The sequence below is a fragment of the Tarenaya hassleriana genome, unplaced genomic scaffold (assembly GCF_000463585.1).
Source record: "Tarenaya hassleriana unplaced genomic scaffold, ASM46358v1 Cleome116, whole genome shotgun sequence".
NCBI classification, from domain to species: domain Eukaryota; kingdom Viridiplantae; phylum Streptophyta; class Magnoliopsida; order Brassicales; family Cleomaceae; genus Tarenaya; species Tarenaya hassleriana.
The window spans coordinates 272,299-278,375 of NW_010961950.1; positions in this window are offsets into that span (position 1 = coordinate 272,299).

Genomic DNA, 6,077 nt, shown 5'->3' on the forward strand with positions numbered 1-6,077 from the left:
GTTATGAGCATATTTAGACAACACATTGACGGAATCCCTACATATCGATAAAAATCGGTATATATCTCTTGCTGGATAACCCGATGATCTGAAAATCGATCCAAATTACTAAGCATCGTCCGGTAGATGATCTGATAAGTTAGAAGTCAACTCGAATTGCTAGCCATCGCCATATGGTCAACAATTCGAGGCAAATAATCAGACATGTCGGATGAGTTGGTCGATTGTTGGCTGATCATATTATTAACTTTATAACTTCCCTAAAACATGTCAAAATAAATCTTTATTTATATCATTAGAAACTTTTTTCTAATAGCTACGAATAGACACTATAATCGCGTAGATCTAATTTATGAGCATAAAGTTATGAGTATATTTAGACAACACATTGACGGAATCCGTACATATCGATAAAAATCGGTATATATCTCTCGGTGTGATGCGCACGCACCGAGTCTTATATTTAGTATCCGATTCGTATCACTATCCGCAAGTATACAGTAGTTGTAGTAACGGGGTCGAACACGAGGACTAGGTTGTGTTAATCTATCCCTAAGCTAGATTGATGGTTAAATAAAAGTATGATTTGTGATGAGTGTCGGAATACAAGAAAGCAAGCAAAATTAACGGATTGTAAGACGATGGAATTTAGGCGTTGCGGGTTCGGGATCCCTCAAGAATTGCATGGACGGTTGATGATGCTACAATACCTACGGGTTTATTTTCCAAAAAAGGGGGGTTTCAAGCACTTCATCTAGGGTTTGTCTCTTCCGAGCTTAAACCCACTACTTAGAGAATCGATTTACCCATTTCCCAATGATCCAAATGATCTCTAGATGCATTAACGCACCCCATCACGAACCCTAAACGAGCTAAGCCATCTCTGATGTACACACGAGGAGGATGGCGAAGGGAGTTCAACTGCAATCACCGGCTCACGAGCGTGGCTCTCGAATTTGCGGAGGAACAATGGAATCGAAGTGGCTTTGCGGAGAAACGAATCCAATCACCGGCTCACGAAATAGTGGCTCTCGAATTCGGATCGTTTCAAAAGGATGAAGATGGAATCGAAGGGAAGGAACCTCAGACAAACCAAGGGGAAAGAGCCGGATCAACCGAGCTCGACGGATGACCGGCGGACACACCGACGACGGCCAACACAAAGGAAAAGGGCGGACACACCAGCCAAAGAAATGAGAGAAGATTCAATCTCAAATTACTTGCAAAATCTCAATTGTGTTTTCAAATTACAAGAGCTGAGTTTTTAAAAGAAATAAACACACTTAATGCTAAGTTTACATGCATGGGTTTAGCAATAAATGAGATAAAGAGCTGTTGCGAAAGCTCCTTCCTTTTGGGCTGCACATGGGCTGGGTCGTGGGCCTCCCTCTTGGGCCGAAGACTTGACTAAAGTCAAGTCCTAGGCCTTAGCCAATTCGGACTTAATGCTGAAGACGTTCCGGGTCACTTCTTGTCCGAATAGGGATGCGCCATTGTTATCGTTACTCCGGAATCCGTCGAGAACTTGAGTGACAGCCTTGGTTAGCGTGATACGAAGTGCTCGAGCTCTAGCACGAGTTAATGGTGGCTCGGCTCTAGGGTTTGCTCGGGGAGCCTTCGCATTGTGCATGTCAAGTCCCGTTCCCGTCGTTGACGGCCTTGTTGAGTGTGACACGAAGCGCTCGAGCTCTAGCACGAGTAATTGGTGGTTCGGCTCTATGGTTTGCTCGGGAAGCCTTCGCGTGGTGCACGTCAATTCCCGTTCTCGCGGCTTCGAATGATCTTGTGACGTTATGATCATTCGGCACGAGTCTTGACGCCTGATGGGCCAAGTCTTCAACGTCCTCAAGAGCTCCTTCCGTTAAGCTCCCGTCTTCAAGAGCTCCTTCCGTTATGCTCCCGTCCTCCTCCAAGCTGCTAGGTCCGATGTCCTCATCATGCCCTCCCCCTTGAGAAGATTTCGTCCTCGAAATATCGTAACCTGCATCAAAACGAGATAAGTCAGTAACGTTAAAAGTATTAGATACAGTATACTCACCTGGTAGCTCAAGACGGTAGGCATTGTCGTTGATCTTCTCACTTATGCGGAATGGTCCGTCAGCTCGAGGGTTCAGCTTGGACTTGCGTTTATCCGGGAACCGCTCGGGTCGGAGATGTAGCCACACCCACTCGCCTTCGTTGAATTGGACATCCTTACGTTCTTTGTTTGCTTGGCGAGTATATTGCTCAGTCTTATGAGCAATGTTTTCCCGAACCTTTTGATGGAGTTGCCTAACGAACTCGGCTTTCCTTTCGCCGTCCAGGTTCGTCAATCCATCGCTCGGGAGGGGTATGAGGTCAAGTGGAGTGATCGAATTGAATCCGTAGACTATCTCAAATGGGGAGTGTTTAGTGGCCGAGTGGTGTTGTAAGCAAACTCGATATGCGGTATACACTCAACCCAACCCCCTAGGTGTTTCCCGATAGTAGCTCTCAAAAGTGTAGACAATGTCCGATTGACTACTTCGGTCTGCCCATCCGTCTGCGGATGACAAGTGGTCGAAAAAACGAGCTTAGTTCCGACTTGTTTCCATAATGTCTGCCAAAAGTGGCTTAGGAATTTTGAGTCACGATCCGACACAATCGTCTTCGGAAGACCATGTAGACGCACTACTTCTCGGAAGAAGAGATCCGCTATATGCTTAGCGTCGTTGGTCTTAGCACACGGTATAAAATGTGCCATTTTTGAAAACCGATCCACTACCACGAAGATGGAATCCTTATGTTGTATCTTCGGCAGTCCAAGCACGAAGTCCATCGAAATGTCTACCCAAGGATGGGTGGATATCGGTAGTGGCATGTAAAGACCATGAGGTTTCACTCGAGACTTTGCCTTATGGCACTCGATACACTTAGCACAAAACCTCTGAACGTCTTTCTTGAGATGGGGCCAAAAGAAATGTTCTTGTACAATGGCCAGCGTCTTATCTACTCCGAAATGACCAGCAAGTGCGCCTCCATGCGCTTCGCGGAGTATCACATCTCGTATCGACCCTCGTGGGATACATAGACGTTTCTCTCGGAATAGATATCCATCATGAGTATAGAATGGGCCGTAGGTTCCGCGACTACACTCCTCAATGATGGTTCCGAAGTCCAGGTCAGTCACATATTGTTCTTTGAGGTACTCAAATCCAAGCATCCTTGCTTCCATGACTGCCAGCAATGCATAGCGTCGAGACAATGCGTCAGCTACGACGTTGTCCTTTCCCTTTTTGTACTTAATGAGGTAGGGAAATGTCTCGATGAACTCAAGCCACTTAGCGTGTCTGCGCTTGAGCACGGCTTGACCCTTGAGGTGTTTAAGGGTCTCATGATCCGAGTGAACGACGAATTCCTTAGCAAGCAGATAATGCTGCCAGGTCTCAAGTGCTCGTACGAGAGCGTAAAGCTCTTTGTCGTATGTCGGATAATTTAGCGTAGCTCCACTGCGCTTCTCGCTAAAGTAGGCCACGGGCCTCTTCTCCTGCATAAGGACGGCTCCAATGCCAACCCCGGAGGCATCACACTCTATCTCAAAAGTTTTGTCAAAGTTCGGAAGAACTAAGACCGGTGCGGTATTGAGGCTATCCTTGAGAACGGAAAAAGCACGCTCTTGAGCCTCGCCCCATTCAAAGACCACGTCTTTCTTAGTGACCGCGGTAAGGGGTGCAGCAATACTACTGAAATCTCGGACGAATCGGCGATAGAAACTAGCAAGGCCGAGAAAGCTCCGCACATGTCCGGTAGTAGATGGTGTCGGCCACTCCTGAATGGCCTTGATCTTTTCACCGTCAACTCGCAGCCCTTGAGAGCTGACCACAAAGCCTAGAAAGACTAACTCGTCTGTGCAGAACGAGCATTTCATAAAGTTGGCGTAGAGACTTTCCTTTCGGAGAGTGGCCATTACTTTCTCTAGATGCGAAATATGGTCCCTTTCACTTCGACTATAGATGAGAATGTCGTCGAAGTAGACCACCACGAACTTTCCAATATAGGCTCTTAGAACCTGGTTCATGAGCCGCATGAAAGTGCTTGGGGCATTCGTGAGCCCGAATGGCATAACGAGCCATTCATAAAGACCTTGTTTGGTCTTGAAGGCGGTTTTCCGTTCATCGCCTTCTTTCATCCTAACTTGATGGTAGCCACTCTTAAGGTCGATCTTTGAAAAGATCATGGCTCCGCTTAGCTCATCGAGCATGTCATCAAGTCGGGGTATGGGATGCCGGTATTTAACCGTGATGTTGTTGATCGCACGACAATCAACACACATTCTCCAAGTCCCGTCCTTTTTTTGGTACTAGTAGTACAGGGACTGCACAGGGACTGAGGCTCTCTCGGATATAACCCTTACCTAGTAGCTCTTGGACTTGTTTTTTGAGCTCTTTAGTCTCTTCGAGGTTCATCCAGTACGCGGGTCGGTTTGGCAAAGGGGCTCCTGGTACTAGATCTATCTGATGTTCGATCCCGCGTATAGGTGGTAATCCCGCCGGAATTTCATCCAGAAATACATCGCTATAGCGCTCCATGAGCTGGCTAATAGCGGGACTAAGGGTCGGTGTCTCCGTACGGAGGCTCAATTGGTCCTTGAAAACCAATAACAACACCGGCTGTTCTTGGCGAACAGCACGCATCACCTGACTAGCTTTAACATAAAAGTTCCCTTTCTTTGGTTCGGGTTCTTTAGCTAGTTTGAGTTGCATCTCGTGAACTTGAGATGGACTTAGAGGTGCGAGCACAATTTTTCGCTTGTCATGTATGAAAGAGTACTGATTGGCTCGACCATCGTGTTTCACTTCCCGATCAAACTGCCAAGGTCGTCCTAAAAGAATATGGTCGGCTTGCATAGGGACGATGTCACAGAGAACCTCGTCTCGGTATTTTCCTATACTGAACGGGATTTTGACCCTTTCGGACACTTTAATCTCTCCGCTGTTATTAAGCCATTGCAGCTTATATGGATGCGGATGTTTCTCAGTGGGTAAGTCTAACTTCTTTATCATGTACGCGCTCGCTACATTCGTGCACGACCCACTATCGACGATCATCCCACAAACCTTTCCGTGTATAGTACAACGAGTGTGGAAGATGGTCTCTCGCTGGGTTGTTTCGTCCGGAGTTACTAATGTGCTAAGTACTCGTCGAGTGACAAGTAACTCGCCGCTGTCCGGGTACTCGATCTCCGCGTCGGAATCGTCAGCCTCGTCCTCGTCTAAGGACTCATATTCCCCTTTGTCCGTAATGATCATTACACGGGAATTCGGACAGTCCTTGGCCATATGACCTCGTCCGCGACACTTATAGCAAATGATTTCGCGTGTCCGAGTGTCTTTGGTAAGTTCGGGTTGGGGTTTCGGGTAAGAAGTTTCCGGACTCTTTCCTTTGTCCCGGGGACTGGGTATAATTCGGCTCTCGGGGATCTCTCTCCTAAAAGGTGTCGGCTTAGATGGAGTACTAGAGGTTCCTGGCGCGTAAGTCCGGGGTTTTCCTAGCCTAGAAGACTTACGTCTCTCTTGTTGTTCGATTTGCACGGCTAGGTGCACGAGATCCTGAAGGTCTCGGTACGGATGGCGCTCAGCTTTGCGGCCGATCTTATCCTGCAGTCCGTCTATGAATTGGGCCATAACTGTTTCTTCGTCCTCGTCTAGCTCTAGTCGGCTCCTAATACGTTCGAACTCCTCGTAATATTCGTCAACCGATCTAGATCCTTGCGCTAGCCGCCTATACCTTCGTTGAAGATCTCTATGGAAATGAGGGGGTACGAAACGCTTTCGCATGAGATTTTTCATCTCACGCCACGTTTCGACCTGAGCGTAATGGCCTCGCCTACGCTCATTAACCTCACGATCCCACCAAGTGAGGGCATTTTCGGCCAATTGGGCGGCAGCATATTGCACCTTCTTACGCTCCGAATAGGAGTAACACTCGAAAATGTTATCCATCCGTCGCTCCCAATCGAGATATGCCTCGGGATCTACTTTACCTAGGAAGAGGGGAGGCTTGAGCTTGAGCTCGGTTGATCCGCGATAAGCAAGGGGCTGTTCTAGATAAGGATCGTC